The sequence below is a fragment of the Carassius gibelio genome, chromosome A14 (genome assembly GCF_023724105.1).
Source record: "Carassius gibelio isolate Cgi1373 ecotype wild population from Czech Republic chromosome A14, carGib1.2-hapl.c, whole genome shotgun sequence".
Classification (NCBI taxonomy): Eukaryota; Metazoa; Chordata; class Actinopteri; order Cypriniformes; family Cyprinidae; genus Carassius; species Carassius gibelio.
The window spans coordinates 16,718,605-16,729,932 of record NC_068384.1 but is presented as its reverse complement, the minus strand read 5'-3'; the positions used below and the strand labels follow the sequence as shown (position 1 = coordinate 16,729,932).

Sequence of the window (11,328 nt, the reverse complement as noted above, 5' to 3'; positions counted from 1 at the left end):
AATGAAATTTGAAGCAGCAATTTTTTTGCTCTTATCCGTCTTTGAAATACCGCAGTAATAGCAACAAAGTGGTTTTTCCTCAAAAATGCAGTTTCTGCTGATCAAATCAGGATTTCAGGGCAGCACATTTGAGAGTTTGAACGACAGGACCCATCAGACTTAAGTGAATTATGACCCTGTTAAACCAGGTTTTAGTGCCATCCAAAGCAGACACATTTTCCAGCCTTTTCCTGTAATTTTTGAAAGCCTTTTTGCTGTAATAAAATATCACTTTTTCCAGCATTTATGCATTAAACGCCCATCATTCTCGTGTCTCTGCTCCGATTATAATCAGATTGCATCTCGCTTCCTTTTCTACGCCTCTCTCGGATCACTCTCGATAAAGATGACACGAGGGCCTGAAAACTGACCTCTGTGTCTTTCTGTCACTTCAGCATTCGTGTTATGATTACATCATCTAAAGAAGCACTGAGGTGCTTGTGTGACTCTCACAATGATGTCCCATCATGCAGCTCTTTACCCATAATGCCCTGGGACCGAGTCCTCTATATATACACACTGCTCTCAAACTTGGTACACATCCTCAAACCAGCTCTTGCAGCACGTCGGATCATCACCAACGACCATGTTTACAAAATTCTGATGTCCCCAACAGATCATTTCACAAAGAGAGTGAGAAACTCTCAGTTTTATTTCTCATAAAGCAATCCCCCGTCTTATTTCACTGTGGAAATATGATGACTGGTGATGTGGTAACTCACTGAAAACCACTGAAACCCAGCTGTGGATATTGGCAATTAAGTCAGGGATAATTGTTTGGAAATGAGAATAGGAGGCGATAAAACAGGATGGAGGAATTGATGATCACTCTCTGAATGATCCTGCACACTTCTGTCTGTGATGAGATGGCTCACAACAGGTTTGATTCTGCATTACCAATTTTAGTTGTTCAGTTCACATTAACAATAGTGCGCCCCTCGCCTCAGGTAAGCCGACTGCAATTCTGAGAGTGCTCAGGACCAGAGGCAATGATAGGTACTCATCCATAACCAACAAACCTCAGCACCTGCTGTAGCTTCCGGCAGCCATTTATTCTCACAGCATGATGTCACTGCAGATTTGGCTGTCCTGAAATGCATTAGATCAAAATAAACAAATATATATATATTTTAAAAAAAGAAAGAATCAAAATGATGGAAATGCAGGGTTTAATGTACGATAATAAAAGTGAACAGATGTTTGGATGAACAACTAGACAGTTGATTTATTATGTTAGTGCCAATATCTGCTGGTGAATCCATGACAGCTTCCCCTGATGGCATCCTCAACATTGCAAACTGCAATCTTCCATTTCCTCACAACAGGCACTGTGTCAATCTTACAGGACAGGCGGTACTGTCAGCAGCAGCTAGGTTGGATTAAAGACAGGCAATATATAAAAATATGCCACATTACCATCACAAAGCTTCTCTGGGGATCAATACATCTGTCAATCACTGACTGCTGTCTGACTGGGCCAAACGAAAATGCATGCATAAGAAAACGTGTGATTTTAATAAGTCAAAGGCAAATATACGTTTACTTGAAACAAGAGTACTGTCACTTTAAAAAGAAATATTAAAAAGATAATTAGTACAGCTACAGAATGCATTTTGTTCTTCCATGCATTGCTGAAAGATTAAAGCAGCAAGAACAATGAGTAACACGCTTGCATCTTTACTCAAGTCAGTATGCATGTTTATTCTGGACACACCATTACATTTGTAACTAGCTGTAATGTGAATATTTATTTTTCCACGCCATTCATTTGACTATATAAATTATTAAACAGCAAACAATTCCTCTGAAGAAAAAAAAAAAACCTGAAGGACATCAAAATGGGCTGATCGGATGTGTTTGCAAAAGCAAATGTGTGTATCCATAAGTTGATTTGCTGCACTCTCAGGTACCAAAGCGGTCACCGGTGTGGTAACTTTTCAAAAGGTACACGTTTGTTCAGGTTCTAATATGTACTGAAATGGTACTGAAATGGACCTTGTATGTACAAACATGTACCTTTTGAAAAAGTACTGCCCAGTGACAGCTTGTCACCTTTAGAGTCTGTGTATGGCTGGCATTGTGGCTACGTTTACCTACATGTACTGTCTCCTCTGTGAGGGTTTGTGTGAAAGCTGATCTGTGAAAGTGCCATAGACGAGCTGCATCCACAGACTCCGAGGCCCTGAACTCAGAACGAGCTGAGATGGAAAAATACCTGCATGTTTACTACTTACTGTAGTAGCCTAATCAAATCCTGCTTTCACAGGAAAAAGCTAAGTGAAAGAGTAGCTCTCCGGAGAGCAAAAGCAAAGGGTTAAATGATACATTCCTACAAATGGAAGTCCATTTCTACAGCACTGTATTCCATAAAATAAGGTTGAAACCACTAACACTGTTAGGGCTCTGTTTGCTCATGCATTTGGATAAAGTAATGTTTTTAAAGACAATAAGACTGTACCAGCTAGTAACTAATAGGGAAGCCGGGGCTAGTTGTCACAACATTCAGAAGTCAAAATTAATGTTTTCTCTGTGGTTTTCAGTGTTGGTTTTAAACCCTTTCTGCTATAGCCATTTTTGCTGTTTAATTCATTATTTTATAATTTGTGCTGAAATACCTTTAAATATCCCATAGCATGACTCACTCTTTAATGAGTTATTTTATACTGTATTGATTTTTCCTGGAATGCAGTTAAATACCCTAAAACATACCCCACTGTCAGGTCAACATGTGTTTAATCTTTTGCATACAATAAATAAGCCTATGTCTATTACCTTAGTAAGTCAATAAATAAATAAATATGTATATATACTAATTTTTTGACGTATTTCGTTAAGTAAAAAGTGTGTCAACTAGCCCCAATCTCTCCTAAAAGTAATCTTACTATTTGCTATTGTTGTTCTTGTATTTTGTAATAGTGGCATGAAATCAAAATGATTTATCTTACCGCCAGATCACTGTTCTAAATATTATGTTTTATCCCCAAGTGTTGTTTAATCACTGGAAGTAATATTCCCTCTATGTCCATGTGGATTTTTCATATGGGCCAGTCTATGAGCAGCTGGTTGTGAAAACACCAGTCAGACTGCCACTCAATGCCACTGCACGCACGAGCTCCGTTCCTAATTCACAGCCATTTCCAGTTAGTGTGACAACAATATCCTTTCACCCTGTAATTTATCAATTAGAGGCGAGAAACCGTCCAGCTGAGAGCTGTGCAATAATCAGCAGCTGTGTTGAAGAATTCGGCCTCTCTTTATTACTTTGCGACAAAGGGGAGACGGAGATATTTCACTCATTGCGTATCTTAAATGAGGGCACTCACAATCCATCATCTAAATGCCGCCCAACAGAGGACTGAATTCTCGCGAAAGTTCCGTAGGCAGGCAACGTGGTTCTCGCGAGAGTTCCAGCGGAGAGCGATTGAGACAGCAGCACGCGCCACCTGATGGTGTTAATGGGGTATTTCCTTTGGCTTTTTCCAACTTTATCATGATTCTGAGCTCTTTGACATTGTTAAAGCCCGGGAAATTAGTCATAAACTAATAATTAATTTATTATATATATATATATATATATATATATATATATATATATATATATATATATATATATATATATATATATATATATATATATATATATATATTTTTTTTTTTTTTTTTTTTTTTTTTTTTTTTTTTTTTTTGTGAACGTGGTTCTCCAAACATGAGGACGATATCAAGTTAACGCAATTAGGTAATCAGGAAATACAGAGATATTTATAAAAATATAATAAATGATTCTTTGCAGTCAATATGGTCTCTTTTCATCTCTCTTGTGGATATGCATGTTTTTTTTTTCATTGACCAGTGCCATAATAAAATGTTTCATTCACTGTCATGAGTGCTTCATGAAGTCTAACATCTTTACTGCATTTTTTTTTTCCTTTTATTACAATGTACTATATTTTTCAGTTTATGGATTTATATTAAATAAATTCAGATTGATTTCAGATTACTTTTAAAAAATTATAATACACAAATAATACCATCTTAAGGTGAGCCTTGTGTTTACACTCAAATGAAATAATGAGAGATGGAGTGTTTGTGTGCGTGTGTGTGTCAGGTCAGGCTGGGCAGCTAGTAACCCAACCCTGCGTTTTATTGAGATGTCCATTAATCCTAGCTCTCTGCCCATGACCTCTGACCTCGGGTGACCCCTGCACATGGTGTAGCTGGCCAGAGGGACTTGGGCACTGCTGGGTCCGGATTTTGTCTCCCATCCTGACAGCAACCCACTCTCTCCCATCGGAGAGGTAATCATTAAGCACGAATCTAAAACGAGGGCCAGGGGAGAGCTTTATCCACACAAATTCAGTCATGAGAAAGAAGCTCGGCTCTCATCTCAACGGATAGAGTTACACTGGACTGAGAATGATTCAGCTTTTAATTGCATTCTTCTAACTCCATATCACATCTTCATCCATCTCTCCCTCACTCTCTCCTGGTCTGTCTCTCCGATTCTCACTCGCCCAATCACGTTGTGTGCTCCCCAATAAATACCTTTTGGAGACAAATCATTCCAAATTGGAATTCATTTTCAAAGAGCTTTTAAGAAGATAAATATGAGAGCCACTTACTTTAAATGATCCATTTATTTTAAAGCTCAAAGGTGTATCCTTTACCTGCTGCCTATAAAAGAAAATCCTAACCTGCCACCAAGAGGCTAAAAAAAAAAGTCATCCTGAATGTGTACATGTAAGCTTTCGTGAGGTATCACTGCTTTCTCACCGAAGGTCTGAAAGAGGACACCTGATTGGCTCGCTGTCTCTCCTCGAAGCTGTTGTCACCTATCCGAGCTCTGGTGAGCAATTACCTGGCCTGTCGGAATCCAAGCCGAACAGATTGAATTCTGATTGATTTCTGCCCAGGAAAGAAGAGAGAATTTAAAGGTCTTCTTTTTTAATTGGGTATTTGGTGTGTGCTGATGTGAGGAACTTGTCCCTCCCCAGGGATCCTTTATGGGGCAATAATGGCGCTGAGAAACAGCCTGGTCTGCTCTCTCCCTGGAAGGCCATAACCCCACATTTGTCCTGAGTGCTTTTCTATTATGCATTGATAGCTAAGCACCAATCGATACTGGAGGGAAGAGAAAACCCAGCGAAACCAACTTCTTAAGTGTAAAACGCCTCTTAATACCAGAGCTTTCAAACAACTTAACCTGGGTGCTTTTTTTTCTGCTCAGCGTCTTTGAGAAGGCAGAAGTGAGGAGAGACACTGCTGATGTTTTATTCAACAGCAGGGAGTGGGTTTAAGGTAAATGCTTGCCACAGCAGCATCAATGGCTTTTTTATTTTAATTTCTCCTTTTTTTATGGGCTTTTAGAAAAGTCTGGCATGTGCACTTTTGCATAACAACTTTTGGAAATAACGATTAACGCTAAATGGACTCTTAGCAAATATTTGAGATTTTCCCGCTTGGATCATGCACAATAAATGCATAAATCAACTATTTAATTAAGTTCTATGTTAAAGTACAATTCTAAAGGGTTTATAGAAATGATCTGGATTTATATACAATGCTCACACATAAACATAAACCCTTAAAAAGGTCAAAACATTTTTTTCCAAGAGTACACATTTTATGCTGAGCTTACAATTCAAACATAATAATAATAATAATAAAATTATCTGTGTGTAAATGATTTTAACATTTCTGTGTGTTACAAATTCATGTATCCACTTGGCTGGCCTTCGTAATCTTCATCATCGACGTCCCCTTCTTCGTCTGATATTCTGTAAGCTCCATTTTCTTTTTGCTGGAAATCTTTGCTCAGCTGAGAACCTGAAAAATATAAAGAGACAAATTCAGATAAATTGTATCATTTACGATGCACCATAAATTTGTTATGCTTTTAAGATGATTTTTATTTTGTTTAATACACTCTTAAAAATAATTGTTTCAAAAGGATCTTTTGCAGCAATGCAAACCATTTTTTGTTCCCTAGAGAACCTTTCAGTGAACAGTTCTTTAAGGAACCACTTTTAAAAAATCTAAAGATTTTTAAAGAAACTTTTGTGGTTTCATGGATGTTTAAGGTTCATCATGGAACCACAGATGCCAATAAAGAACCTTTATTTTTATTAGAGTGTTCTATAATTTATATACAATATTAATACATTTTAGTAGATGCTTTTTTAATTAACAGAATTAAAATGTAGTGAACAGCTACCTGCATGCAAATAGGATCTATTATTTAATGCACTAAATAAAGAGCAGCATGTTACTTTTGATCATATCAAAAAAGCTCAGCATTTTCTCAATATTTATGTAAAAACGTCCTGTAAAACATGCATGCTTGATATATTTAAATATTCTCTTTCTATTTTTCTCTATAGCCTGTAAAACCTATAGGGAAGGGTCTGTCCTGTGTCTAGAGTCACCTTTCACTTCCTCCTATCCCAGAGTTCATAGCAGTGGGGACATTCCGGGAAGCAAGGGATGGGGCAGGCACTGGTGGCACAGATAAGGGGCAGTCTAACAGATCAGACCCCCAGAGAAAGAGATAACAGCCAGACAGTCACAGCAACGACCTGCCACATAATACACAAGCCCTTCCACCCATTCTCCCTTTCCCTTTCAAATCTGCCCCCCCCATCTATGGCCCCCCGACCTCCTGTCATCACCAGCCTTTACGTTCCTGCTGGAGAAAGCCCTCGACTGGTGTACGGTTATCATCAGCTCTGTCAGATTCTCGGAAGGCCAAGTTCACCTTTAGCGATGAGGAGATGATAAGCTTAGATAGTGGCATATGTGAATCGATCAGCTCCCACTGTTGGTGCATTCGCTTGTCTTTTCTGACCGCCACAGACCGCAGAGAGAACATGAATAACCAAACAGACCTCTCTCTGCAGTGTAGACGGATGTTTTTCAATGTTAAAGGAAGGGAAATATTCAAATTAAATTGATGTTGTTTGCATTAGTCTGTTAAAAATACTTTGGATTGCAACTAGATGAGGAAATCAGCTTGGAAGACCACAGGAGATACATTCTAGTCAATTAACTTCACACTGAAAACTCACAAAGTAGACCTCTTTGACATAATAATATAGTAGTATGTTTTTATCCGATTATGTAGTTTCAATCATTGAAGAGTACTAAACAAATTTATTATTAACATGTATTATTAATTTAAAAGATATATTATATTATATATATATATATATTAAGTAATATTAATTTTATGTACATTTAATAATAATTTATTTATATAATATATTAAAAAAACAATTAAATACAGATAATTTTAAAATAACCATATGAAAACAGTTAATAATTAAAATAATAAATATTTTTACAATTGAGGGCAAATGGAAATCTGATTCGTATATGTTCAAATAAAATGGAAGCTAAATATTCTGACGTTTCTGAAACATAATGCTTATATTTTATTTTGGTCTTATATGTATTGGTTTTGTGTATCTGTCATTTTGGCTGCATCTTGGTGGCCTGTAAAGAAGAGGGATTTTTTTTTTTTTTCAATAAAGTTTATAATTATTTATTTTTTTTACTTTTCTGTATAATTATTATTATTTTATTATTATTGTTATTATTATTTTCTATTCTGAGAGAGAAAAAAACAGATATCTCATATATGGAGTTTCACAATAGATTTCAGCATGGTCTCAAACTGTGCTCAGATTTGCTAAAACACCTAAATCTGTAATCAGAGTCAGAGATCTCAATATGAACTATATCTCTCATCATATTATTTTCATCTGAGCTATTCTACATCATCAATGAACCATTTGTTTAAATTAAAAAGTAATTTTAGGAGAAACACTTCAGACAAAGTTGACAATTAAAAGTAACAGTCTCCTGAGCTATGAACAAGTAATTTCAGAACGATTCCATTCCTCTGGGATTATGTGTGTGTAAAACATGGAAATGGTGTTATCTGTGTGTGTCAGTGTGAGTGTGAATGTGTGGAAGTAGCCCCAACAGTCATGTTTTTTCAGCTTGTTCACCTCTGACCTTGTTTTCGAATGGCCATGTCTGTGTCTATGAATGAGTGTGTTTTCAGACATACCTCCATATGTAACCTGTAATCTGGCAGAGGCAGACCCCTCTCCGAAGGCATCCCTGGCTGTGCATGTGTACACACCTGCATCATTCGGCCCGACTCCTTGAATCTGGAGCCAGCCAGTCAATTCAAACCACTGCAGACCTCCACAGGCCTGTAATTACAGAAACACACGCCATCGCTCATTTATCAAAACCAGAACTGTTTGACAGAATGTGACTAGAAGGTAAACCTGATGTTTGGTAAATCATTTATCTGTTTACATAAAAAAAATAAAGGTTATTTATTGGCTTCTGTGGTTCCATGAAGGTCGAGGTCAAGGTCAGGTTTATTTATATATCCCTTTAAAACAACATAAATGCTGACCAAAGTGCTGCACAACATACGCGACAAAAACATTCTCATACAATACAATTGGAGGCCATTAGATACGATGACACCTCACAGGAAAACCTGACATCACTTCCTTTGGTTGTGACGATGTCACAGAAGATGGGACACTTTGAGATTTAACTTCAGAGTTACTAATTATAAATCACTAAAAAAATAAACATCCTGAAGCAAATTTCACTAGTGCAACTAGTATATAAGCCATTGCCTGGCAGGTTAAACTGTTTGAAGTCTACAAACAGCAAATAGATGGGGAAAAAAATCCTTGTCTCTGATAGCAGAAGTAACTTTTATGTCAGTGTAGAAGACCAACAAATGTGCTCTTTAAGGGCATGAGTGTTCCTCACCAGTCACTAAGCCTGAAAATCCCAAAATACAGTGTTTCAGGATTCCCGTGATCATCATCAGAACAGCTTTTTCCCCTGAGCAGTCGTCAAAGTATTCCTACAAACTGACCGGTACTGTCAGTGTCTCAAACGTGCAACAGGCTGAATGGGCAAGAAGGTGGGAAAGAAAGCACAGAGGCATTTCTAACTTTGGTGACCCCCTCTTAAACTGCAGGGTGCCTCCCCCCATTTGTCCAACAAAAGTGTAAAAAAAGGTGTGAGCTGGAAAAGGAGCAACAGCTAATCAAAACTCTCAATTCTGATTTGGGGAGGGGTGGAACAGTGTGTACAAATTCATGGATTTGAAACCAAACTAGGCACAGAAAAATTAACCCTCGCAGACTTGGTATCAGATTTTTTGCATACTTCACACTCCCTAAGCCTGTTTTTTCACATAATATGTAAAGTAACTATATATCCTGTTATGTACTGGGATGCAAAGATATATTCAACATCAATTTATAAAAATGTATAAAAGTGAGTATAGTTGTGAAACTCATTCACTTAAAAACATTTTTTGAGCCAATCAAAAGAGCCGTGAATATCATGTGACTGATTATGTTTACTGACCCCGTTTACTGGTATTAAGGTGCATTTTACTAAACCCATTACAAGGGATTGAGTCTAACTTTGTTGATAAAGCACAAAGAGATATGAAAACAAAACAAAGAAAGAATTGTATCGTGTTTTTAATCACGCACGTGACATTTCAAGCAGAACTGTAAGTTATTTTAGAGACGTGCATGTGATAAACTGAATGTGATTCACATGACCGCCACTCAGCTGTTAAAATAAGACATGCTAAAGAAGTTAAATCTTGTGCGTTTATGTAGATGTGCTTCATTAAGTCTTCGGTATTAAGTTATTTATTATATAAATATAGGGCCTATGTATTTTAATGGCTATTTTTGCACTTCATAAATGACCTCAACGCTAACTGACATAAATTAGAATTGATTTATTTAGCTTGCATATTTATCCAAAGTGATTTACAAATCATAAATACATACAGAAGCAATAAACCAATACGGTGGCATAGTATCAGAGAAGTACATCACAGTGCAGTGTAAGTACAAAGGAAAATTAAAAGCCACTGAACTCTCATTTTGATTAAGAAGGGACTTAAAAAAAAAAAAAAAAAACCTTGAGCAAATTTGTTGTTGCGGGCCTAAATGAAAAACAAAGCAGTTCTCCAGTACAAATGAGCTTATCTGTGCTGTTAAAGAAAGAGAGGAGAGTTTAGCTCCTCTCTCCCACTAATGTCCTTAGTTTATCTGCTGCTCTCGACACGTTAAGCCAAAACAAACAATTAGGCGGCCATTAAAGGTGCATTGTTAATTGTAAATAATCCATCGTTAATATTGATTAGCTGTGGTGAGCAGATCTCATTCACTTCTTACCTCCTAATGAGTGGGTCTTAGTAGGCTAATTACTTCAGGCTATTTCCATTCAACACCGGAGAGGCTTCAGCGAGCTCTGGAGTGTGCCTTGAGTTTTGCTATTAACTAACACAGATTGAACGTCCATGATAAGATCAGACCCCACTCCAATTAACTTTCTCTGAGAATCTTTCCCAAGGTTACGATGTACTTTTCCTGTCCGAAAAGCACCATAAAAGCAGGTGTTATGACTCACACAACTCAAGTCTTCTGAATCAATATGTAAAGCACATGACATTGAGACCATTTTTATGGTGCTTTCTTAGTTGTTGTTGTAAATACATTTTGTCTTCTTTTTTTCTGGACCTTGACAGACCCTTGGTCATAGTGTGATGATATTTTCATTTTTTGATTATCCTTTAAGAGCTTTGACTGGAAAATGAATGCTGTCACTTTAACTAAACATAGACTTAGTATAGTATCTGTATGTCTGTAAATGCATTGTTATAGAAAGTGATACTCAACCTCAGACGGTAACGTCAAAATGTTTTGCTTGAAGCTAAACCAGCTGTCTGTAATCATGTTAACTCTTGTTAAGATGAAAGCAACAAAAGATGTCACATTTTCTCCCCATATGTGAGTCAGATGTCTGTTGGAGTTTTAAACATGTTGTCAATAATGTAAGCAAAAAATAAAAAATAAAGTACCAAATTTATATTTCATATATATATATATATATAGCATTTTCTCACAATATAACTGTGTCATATATACAGATTGCAAGTCTTAAAATAATGAAAGAAAACCTTAATATTCCTAAAATTAGCTTAATTTCTTTAAATAATTATTTTTTTATGTAGGAATTAACATTGAGAATTATGGGAAAATCTTAATATCCCTAAATGTTTTTTTTTTTTTTTTTTTTGAAAATGTCATTATGTGTAATAGAGCATTTTTGTTTTGTATTATTTAAAAATCCTCTGATTAAAACTAGAACAAATGTATACCTCAGAATTTGTTTTCCTTTTATGGAAATATTATAGTGGATAAAATATAAAAATATAATGCAGAA

General features: G+C 36.4%; 1 long non-coding RNA gene across 1 annotated transcript; it reads right to left on the bottom strand.

Moving 5' to 3' along the window:
• Nucleotides 1–5,819: 5,819 nt before the first annotated feature.
• LOC128027048 (uncharacterized) lies at nucleotides 5,820–10,509 on the bottom strand. The gene is made up of 3 exons (XR_008186608.1): nucleotides 10,278–10,509; nucleotides 8,108–8,255; nucleotides 5,820–5,862 (listed from the first exon to the last, which is right to left on the bottom strand). It is a non-coding gene; the product is annotated as an uncharacterized LOC128027048 (long non-coding RNA).
• Between the last annotated feature and the right edge of the window lie 819 nt (nucleotides 10,510–11,328).